The following is a 10,000-nucleotide window of genomic DNA, read 5'->3' as shown; positions in this document are numbered from 1 at the left end:
GGGGAGGAGGGCGGGGAGGTCTGGGGAGAAGGGGAGGAGTCAAGTCGAGAGGACAAAGGGGAGTGAAAGTAGACGAACTCGTCCAGACAGCCCAACCTGTAGCGCTGTCTCCTTCTCCTCCTCCTCCTCCTTCTCTTCCTTCTCCTCTTCCTCCTCTTCCTCCTCTTCCTCCTCCTCCTTCTTTTCTTCCTCCTCCTCCTCCTCCTCCTCCTCCTCCTCCTCCTCCTTCTCCTCCTCCTCCTCCTCCTCCTCCTCCTCCTCCTCCTCCTCCTCCTCCTCCTCCTCCTCCTCCTCCTCCTCCTCCTCCTCCTCCTCCTCCTCCTCCTCCTAGTACGTGACACAAACACACCCGGAGAGAACGAATGCCATCTTCAGAATTACATGAATTACTTGGACTATTGTTTAACCAAAGCTTCCACTCGAGAAAAGGGTCAGCACCCGCCGTGGGTCAAGAATCAGGTCATTTTCATTCGCATATGATCCAGTTGATAACATGAACTCTATCTCAAAGCAAAATACTTGCTCTACAATACAGAAACATCTCTAACCCTACGATCATTTCACTCTATCCACTACCCCCACTCGACAGAAAGACGAGAAGCGAAAGAGAGAGAGAGAGAGAGAGAGAGAGAGAGAGAGAGAGAGAGAGAGAGAGAGAGAGAGAGAGAGAGAGAGAGAGAGAGAGAGAACGTAACAAAGAGGACCGTGTTGTGAAAAAGGGAAACCTTAACTGAAACGGTAATCGAAGAAGAGGGAGATGGCAAACACCGGACGAGATGTAGAGCGAGAGAAATATTTGCTTCTTTTGTATTTGGTGTTAGTGAAGTCTATTAGTGTACTGTATAACGGATACAAAGTCATGTGGAAGGGTGCAGCTGTACCGACACAGGGCGCAGATAGTGAATTCTATGTGACTGGCGCCCTAGTGACCACATTCGCTCACTCACGCACGCACGCACACATACAATAGCTGTTTTGACAGAATGGGAAAGAGAAAGAAAGAGAGAGAGAGAGAGAAAGAAAGAAAGAGAGAGAGAGAAAGAAAGAAAGAGAGAGAGAGAGAGAGAGAGAGAGAGAGAGAGAGAGAGAGAGAGAGAGAAAGAGAGAGAGAGAGAGAGAGAATCAGAAACAAATTGCACAAAAGCGAAATATATGCATGAGGGGAGGAGAAGAAAGCCAAACAGAAGCGCAAACACAATTCTTTTAACAATTTAATAAAAAACATGGCACTGACCTTACCATCTAGGGAGCTACCAAGACAAACAACAGGAATTTACATCAATAATATTTCTCTAGGAACTGAATATGATGTACCTTTTACACCCAGAAGGAATTCAGTGTGAACCCAACTCTCCCGATCTGTGACTAAGTACCAACGTCATACCAAACAGTACAGCCGTCCGGTCACTTCATAGCGGGTACAGAATGGTACTGTTGTTTGCTGAAAAAAAGCTCGTGTACTTTTTATCCTAAGTCAGAGGACCTTGGCGAGCGACATCACACTCAAAACTTTTTAGATTTTCCAGCATTTGTTGAAACCTGCCCTGAATGACGAGACGGAAACCACTCGCAGATATTTTTAAAAAGGAGTTGATAAAAAAAATGTCGGTTATTGCCACTGGGTCTTCAAGGTAAGCAAGGAGGGAGGCAAGCTTTGTATTACAGAGGCAGAGGTGCAGGTAGAGATCCTTCTGCCAATGGTAAGGCTCTTCTTCGAGATTACTGTGGCGGTCAACAAGGGTCTTCTTCTCCTTGGAATTTTTGCATCATAATGGCACCGATGTAAAGGGTTTATTTATCAAAGCGTGTGTATAAAATCACACGAAGACACTGCAATAACTTCTAGAATATCACACACTTATTATCACTGCCACCATGATACTGCTCTCAACGACAGTTATATGAAACAGTCTTGCAACAATGTCTCCCTAAAAGTTTTTGCGAATGCACACTGGCAGTCAGCGGTTAATCTGGCATCAGTTAACAACCTACCGCAATGGAGAGGAAAATACGTCCGAGCATTTGGTTCTTCTGCTTCCAATCAAGCCCGAACGAAACAACTACTGCTCAGGGTGAAAGACGGCTCAGCACCAGCGTTTCCCGGCCGGCCATAAAGCAACTCGCAACCAGATGGCCAGGTTCTCAATTTACGCGGAAAAGGTGAATCAGGTGAGGGTTGTATCACACCTACGCCGTCTCTTTGGCACTAACATACCTACCGTGTTTAACCTTCGCGCTAAATCTTGCTTTGAGCTGAGAGGGTTTGAGGGAAAGGATAAACTATACAAAGATCGCATCGAAAAGCTTAGCATAGAGGAACAAAAACATAACATAAAAGGTATATATGAAAACGTAATAAAAAAACAACAAAACAGGAGCCGTTAACCGGGGATAACACACCAGAGGAACGCAAGTAGAGCCAAGAGAACCGCCGCCCATCTTTTCGGAATATACAAGAAATTCCCGAACAACACAGGATCTCTCTCTCCTCAAGCCAAACCATAGGATCCAATACCTCTTCGCAGGACAGGACTCCAAGTCGATCCACTCGAATCCCAAAAACGCCTCCTGTGCGCCTGTAACTGAGATCTCCAACTGATGTGAACAAAAACTGAATTATGAACAGGAAAAACAGTGATACCATGGGAGAACGGAAAAATAGTGATGTGAATTTCATCAAAACTATCATTACATGAAGTGATTCATGATCATCAAAGTAGATTTGAAGATATATAAGTTCACCGAACAGCTGTTCATTAAGGTTCAATGCGAAGTGGCGCTGTGCCGATTTCAAAGACAATTTGTTTTGATTTTACTTTTAAGGGATGTCGTAGGTATTATTATTATTATCATTATTATTATTATTATTATTATTATTATTATTATTATTATTATTATTATTATTATTATTATTATTATTTCTGAGTCTCTTTGTCTCTATATCTATTATTCCCCTCATACTTTCTCTCCACCTTTCCATCTAATTTCCTTCTCGGTTTCCCTCTCCCTCCCTTTCGCTCATATTCCCACTCCCTTTCCCTCTCTCCCTCTCCCTTTCGCTCTACGTTCCTCCCCCTTTCCATTTATCCTTCTCCTTGTTCGTTTCCCTTTCCTTGTCTCCCTCCCTCACTCTCTTTCCCATCTGCCCCTTCTGATTTCCCTTCTCTCTCTCTCTCTCTATCTATCTATCTATCTATCTATCTATCTATCTATCTCTCTCTCTCTCTCTCTCTCTCTCTCTCTCTCTCTCTCTCTCTCTCTCTCTCTGTCTCTCTATATATATCTCTCTCTCTCTCTCCCACTCTCACTCTCACTCTCACTCTCACTCTCACTCTCACTTTCTCTTTCTCTCTCTCTCTCTCTCTCTCTCTCTCTCTCTCTCTCTCTCTCTCTCTCTCTCTCTCTCTCTCTCTCTCTCTCTCTCTCTCTCTCTCTCTCTCTCTCTCTCTCTCTCTCTCTCTGTCTCTCTCTATATATATCTCTCTCTCTCTCTCCCACTCTCACTCTCACTCTCACTCTCACTCTCACTCTCACTTTCTCTTTCTCTCTCTCTCTCTCTCTCTCTCTCTCTCTCTCTCTCTCTCTCTCTCTCTCTCTCTCTCTCTCTCTCTCTCTCTCTCTCTCTCTCTCTCTCTCTCTCTCTCTCTCTCTCTCTCTCTCTCTCTCTCTCTCTCTCTCTCTCACTCTCTCTCTTCTTTCGCTAATAGCAATATGATTAATTAAAAACACACAAAAATCAATATCTGCACTAAAAACGTAGGAATAAGGAACAAGCAAATCAATTTCAAGTAAAAGAAACAAAATAAAGCGTACATTTGGTATCAACGGAAACCAAAGACAAACAAACAAAGAAGAAAATGCAAAACGAAGGAAATAAGAGATAATTAAAAACAAAATAGATACTGTCACTTACCTCAGCGGAGTAGATGCAGAATGGAGGACCAGCTGATCAGAAGGTCAAGTAAAGATTCTTTATCAGTGGTCTTTAACTGCACTTTGATTCTACACAAGGTCAAAGGTCATGCTATGACCTCTGCCTGATCACAGGTCTAAATATTACGTCTTTTCTACCCCCAGGTCACCGAATATCACTTAGGTAGCTCTAGGGGGGAAATTTTAGGTCACGTGAGAGAATGGGTGTGGTATAAAACAGTACTATTTATTCTCTATTCTTTCCTATTATTATGTTTTATCTGTGTTTTTTTGTTTTCCTTTTTATTTGTCTTTCCTTATCATCCGGTGTCGCGGCTTGGCTGGCTACTCTGCGCTGGCATGTTTGCAAGCATTCATCACGATCGGCTTTCCGGAACCAAGAACATGCTATCGGCAAGCATCCGCTAATGAACTGTGTAAAAGCAAATTTGATTAGCATATAAAGCACATCGAATATTCTTGTATTATAGACAATGCGTGTTTTTGCATAAATAGTTTCAGGGCAAAAACACGACAAACAAACACCAAATTTGAAGAAAAAAAATGTGTTACTAACACGGTGAGATACTGAACAAACATTTATAATCAGAGTCTCTTTAAAAACAGCTTCAACAAAACGGGACATATCCACGAATTTTTTCTTTCTTTCGACTCTGCGGAATCGGCCGCTTTGTCATGCGAGATGGTGGGTGGATGACCGAAAGCCGAGGAAAGCTTCGGACGGTCTTTGTAATTTGTGACGCCTTCGAAAAATCCCCGAAGTCGAAAAAGAAAGGTAAAAAAACAAAGACAAAAAAAAGAAAAATAAAGGTAGAAAATGCTCCCCAGTCGTAAAATCAGTGAAAAAATATATTTCCCTAATTAGTGACGCCTTCGACAAAGTCCCAAAGATGTAAAAAAAAAAAAAAAAAAATCTCGACCGTGTCTTCCTAGCATCCGAACACAAGAAGCAGTGTTCGTCTGACATCGGCTTTGACTCACGGTGAAAATAAGGATCATGCACTACACTCCTACTTAGCTGAAATTAGCTGGGAAAGTGCGCTGCCACATCTAAAATGATCAATTATCAATTTCCTTTGAGATATCTGGGAAGTGATGTCGCATTTTTGAAAGTAAAAACATCAGCTTCTATTCCACTTTCGCTTTCGTATATGTTGTCACTTCTTCCAGTCCAGCAAGATGACTTTGAATAACCATATTAAGCTGATTAAATACCGTAATTAATCATTAATTTTATAGGATTTTCTAGTAGTTACTTTTACGGATATACATTAGGGGTAAAACATAAAAAGTTCTATTGTAAGTAATGGAAATAGGTTCCTCTAAAATTGCCTTTCTAACAGTGTATTGAAAATATATGTTTTATATGGGGTTTACAAAGTCCTTGACAAACTTGACAGTTTACGCGCTAACGCATTTTCCCGCGATTTAGTCCCTTGAAAGATTTCTTACGCTTGTATCCTCGTATATTGGTTAAGATGGTTAAAATATTTGACCACGTATCCCTCGTTAAATATGGTAAGCATGACATCAAATAGCTAATGCTAATGAAATTTATATCTATACTAGTTGTTCTTGTTAAGTGGTTTGTGATTATGGTTAATTATGTTACAGAGTTTGTTCTAAAAAAAAAAAAAAAAAAAAAGAAGAAGAAGAAGAAGAAATAGAAATAATATCTACTCAGTAAGTATTGCTGGCAGTTTTTATTATCGCAAACAAACTTTAAATATCGGAAATTTGGTGAAACTAAATTTTCTTCCCAAACTTATATATATATATATATATATATATATATATATATATATATATAGAGAGAGAGAGAGAGAGAGAGAGAGAGAGAGAGAGAGAGAGAGAGAGAGAGAGAAGGATATATATGAGTATGAGTGTGTGTGTGTGTGTGTGTGTGTGTGTGTGTGTGTGTGTGTGTGTGTGTGTGTGTGTGTGTGTATGTGTGTATATAAATATATATATATATATATATATATATATATATATATATATATATATATATATATATATATATATATATATAAGAAGAGAGAGAGAGAGAGAGAGAGAGAGAGAGAGAGGCTGTGTTCATGTGATTTTATATTAAAATTTATAGCTGTGTACTTGTTAAACTGTGTAAATACATTTTGTTTGTCTCGAGTATGCATTTACATCTGCTGACGCATTTAAAGTGAAAACGTCATGCATTTTATAAAATATGCGAGTCCCTTAAAAAAAAAGCATAAGTTTTTATCACTCTTGACATGCGAGAATTGAACTAAGTAAGCATAATGACAGTCTGTCGTTCCTGAAGTTAAGATAAATTAAATCTAACATAAAAGCGTAATTTTTTTTTATCCATTCATGTTTTTTTTTTTTCTATGAAGTTAAATCTCTTATGATAAGTAACATGGATATGTTAATCTAAACATCTTTTCGTAAAACGTTAATATATGACAATTGACGTATCAGTCCTCAAATCTAAGCATAACATATAAACACCAATCAAATTAAATATAACATGCATATCAGTCGTAAAAACAAAAGGAAAATCTCGAAATTCTCTTTGTCAAATAGGAGTTAAATTCGTCCAAAACAAAATAAATTGCTATTTCAAAAAAACTTCTCAATAAACGGAAAGAAAAAAAAAAAGTAAATAAATAAAATAAATCTGCCATTTACGATAAACACATCATGGAAAAAAACGAAAATTGATAATAAAAACGTGAAAACCAGAAATCGGACAAAAGACAAACGACAAACGCAATGCGTTACTTGAACCCTGACGATACCACACAAGTGTCAGTGCCAGAACCGAGGCTGTCAAAGCAAGGCGATCTTTGCCGTCCTTGGTGGTCGAAGGTTATTCACTATATCAGGTTATTTTCGAATGATGAATAGGGACAATTAGTCTAGAAAGTGATCAATGTATAGTACTGATGATTATGATAATTAGAGTGATATGGTTGATGATGGCAATGCTTATGTTTATGATGATAACCATTATAATGATGGCAATAGTATTATTCTTTATATATGTTAGAAGAAAATAATAATAATAATAATAATACCATTATTAACATTATCATTATTGAACACTAACTGTCACAGTAGTCTCGTATTCGATAATAATAATGATGATAATGATAAGAGTAATGAAAACAAAAATAATTATAACAACAATAATAATAACAGAAGCAACAACAACAACAATAATAACGACAATGATAATAACAATAATAATAATAATAATAATAATAATAATAATAATAATAATAATAATGACAATAACAACAACAATAATAATAATAATGATAATAATAATAATAATAATAATAATAATAATAATAATAATAATAATAATAATAATAATAAAATAAAAATTATAAGGATGAAAATAATAACAATGGAGAGGTAATAATGATAACATTAGCAATAATTATGAGATTAGTGCCATTGATAATATTAATAACAATGGTAATAATAATAATAACAAAATTGGTGATAGCAGTAATGATAATGATGATAATGATGATAATTATAATGATAACTATAAAAACAACAACAAAAATAAAAACAATAATGTTGATTGTGATGAAAATCAACAACAAACAGAAATAATAATAATAATAATAATAACAACAACAACAACAACAACAACAACAACAACAATAAAGATGATAATAACAACAAGAAAATAATGGTAATGATAAAAAGAAAGAAAAATAATAATAACAATCATTAGTAATGCCCTTTATTATTACTATTATTATTACCAATATTATTACTTTTTATTTTTATAATCATCATCGTCATCGTCGTCGTCGTCATCGTCATCATCATCATCATCATCATCATCATCATCATCATCATCATCATCATCACCATCATCATCATCATCACCATCATCATTACGATTATTTTGTTATCATTATCATCAGAATTAGCATTAGCATTAAGCTATCATCATCACTATCATCCTCAATAGAATCATCATCATTCCTAATATAATACCAACACCAACGACATTAACATTAACTGAACAATGATCTATGACCGACGTAAGCCAGCTGGCCAGTCGCCTCGAGGGAAAATATGCCCTTAGTTCCAAGGCGAGGCGAGGGGTTATTTATAACATTTAGAACAACTAGTTTGTATTATAATAATAGCGACAGTGATGATGATACTAGATTGGTTGCTGGTAATATGATGATACAAGTGATAATAAGGATAATGATAGTAATAATAATGGTAATAATGATGATGATGATGATGGTGATGATGATGATGATGATGATAATAATGATGATGGTTATTATGACAATAATAACGAGAATAACTATAATAATGATCATAATAACAGTAATTATGATGATCATAATGATAATGATAATAATGATAGTAATAATAAAAATAATTATCATTATTATAACAATTATAATAATGATAACAACAACAATGATAATAGTAAAAATAACAAAACAGCAGAAACAATAATGATGATAATAACAATATCAAAAACATCAACGTAAATCCCGCTTAGAAAACTATAATCACTAAGAAAAACAACAATAATTCCACAAAAAACAAATTTCTTCAATTCCGTTTGGTCCATCCTTTCTGACGTGGCTTCGGAATCCTATCTCCGAAGCGTCCAAATCACTCAAGGAATACGAGGGAAAAAACGCAAGAACTTTGAAAATAGGAGTCAATGGCTGTCGTGGTGTGTTAGTACGAAGTTCAGGTCACACTTCCTGTTGGGTGGTTCGAGCTACGGAACGCTGTGTTAAAATCGATAATTCGTTCCCTGCCTTATGTATGTAGTTTCTTTCCCTCTGTTTGTAGTTTTATATATCTGTTTCTCTCTGTTTCTCTCATTTTCGCTATATATCTCTATCTCTCTTGTCTCTTTTGTTTTGTTTTGTGCTTTCTTTTAACGAGAGGTAAGTGATGATGTAAGTTTCTCTTTCTGCGAACTCGTTCCGATTTCGGCGAATTTCGGCGAAGGCACAGAGCGTGGCGACATTCTCCTGGCGCCGTTTTCTACGCTGCACAGAACGGGGTTTGTTATTGAAGACCCATCGGCTATTTGCGACATCGTTATCTTGCCATAACTTCGCTAAAAGGAACGAAGAGATTACGACTAATCACGGCGCGAGGCAAGGTAGGTATTTAAGAAAGCACGGGCTTCATGACTTCATTAACACAGCCTGGCATTCAGGGGTCGGGGGTCACCGCACGAGCCAGCCACGCATGCTTTCGATCAGTTCTCAGGAGTGTTTTGAAGTGTCACTCCAGCTCGAAAACATTTGCAGCGTCACCGGGCATCTAGCGGCATGCCATCGACCTCTGGAATACGCTCGAAAAGCAATACACTCGCGCAGTCACTCGTTCGGGGGATATTTACGTGCGGGAGGCAGGCGCAGAGCGTTCACTCGCAGATGTTTCGCGGCACTGAGCCCTCCTGCGATCCAATAAGAGCTCCGCCAGCTTCGACATGTGTCTCGGTGCAGGTGTACAGCAAATGACACGCTCCCAAGTGTTTTCATACGCATTCCGTAATGTTTCGTGCTGTTCAGAGGTTTTGGTTCGATCCCTGGATAAACAATAGAACGGGAGGCGCACCGCGTGTCATTGTGGATCCATGCTCTCCTGTCTCTCCCTCTGCTCTGCGAACAGCATCGCCACGTGCGATCTACGTGGTCATTTCCGCTTGGTGACGCCGGTCTTTTCACGTGCACTCTATTTCACTCAGTTGCTAAATTTTAATTGGTCGTCATAGCAGACATGGCGAGGGAGCCAATCAGCGCTGAAGCTCGCTCCGATAACTTGTGACGTCATATGCTATAGAACGAAGAGTGCCAGGCGTCCTCGCACCAGTTCCGTTCCTCGGATCTGCTTCCTTAACGCAGACATCAAAAAACATCGTCAGATTCACGTCGACGCCATTGCACCCCAAACAAGCCCCGTCAGACGTGATCCGGGGGCGACCAGCCTCCTCGTTAGTGAGCGTTAATGGTCCCGACGGCGATTGCGTCACGAGGTGCAAGCTACGTGGATGGTGGGGAGGGGGGAGGCA

The 10,000-nt window shown here is 38.4% G+C and overlaps 1 protein-coding gene across 9 annotated transcripts in view; it reads right to left on the bottom strand.

Moving 5' to 3' along the window:
- The window catches only part of LOC125047752 (innexin inx2-like), a 96,698-nt gene that overhangs the window by 86,371 nt on the left and 327 nt on the right, over window positions 1–10,000 (bottom strand). For 6 of the 9 annotated variants that reach the window (XM_047646194.1, XM_047646203.1, XM_047646225.1 and 3 more), the window contains exon 2: window positions 3,914–4,345. The gene's annotated coding sequence lies outside the window, so the exon portion shown is untranslated. Of the gene's footprint in view, window positions 1–3,913; window positions 4,346–9,328; window positions 9,493–9,546; window positions 9,594–10,000 lie in introns of those variants that run through there. The other 3 variants (XM_047646218.1, XM_047646184.1, XM_047646167.1) reach the window with 3 other exon arrangements.

Source organism: Penaeus chinensis, chromosome 4 (genome assembly GCF_019202785.1).
Source record: "Penaeus chinensis breed Huanghai No. 1 chromosome 4, ASM1920278v2, whole genome shotgun sequence".
NCBI classification, from domain to species: Eukaryota; Metazoa; Arthropoda; class Malacostraca; order Decapoda; family Penaeidae; genus Penaeus; species Penaeus chinensis.
Note: the sequence above shows the minus strand (reverse complement) of the source record. Positions and strands in the feature narration are given on the sequence as shown.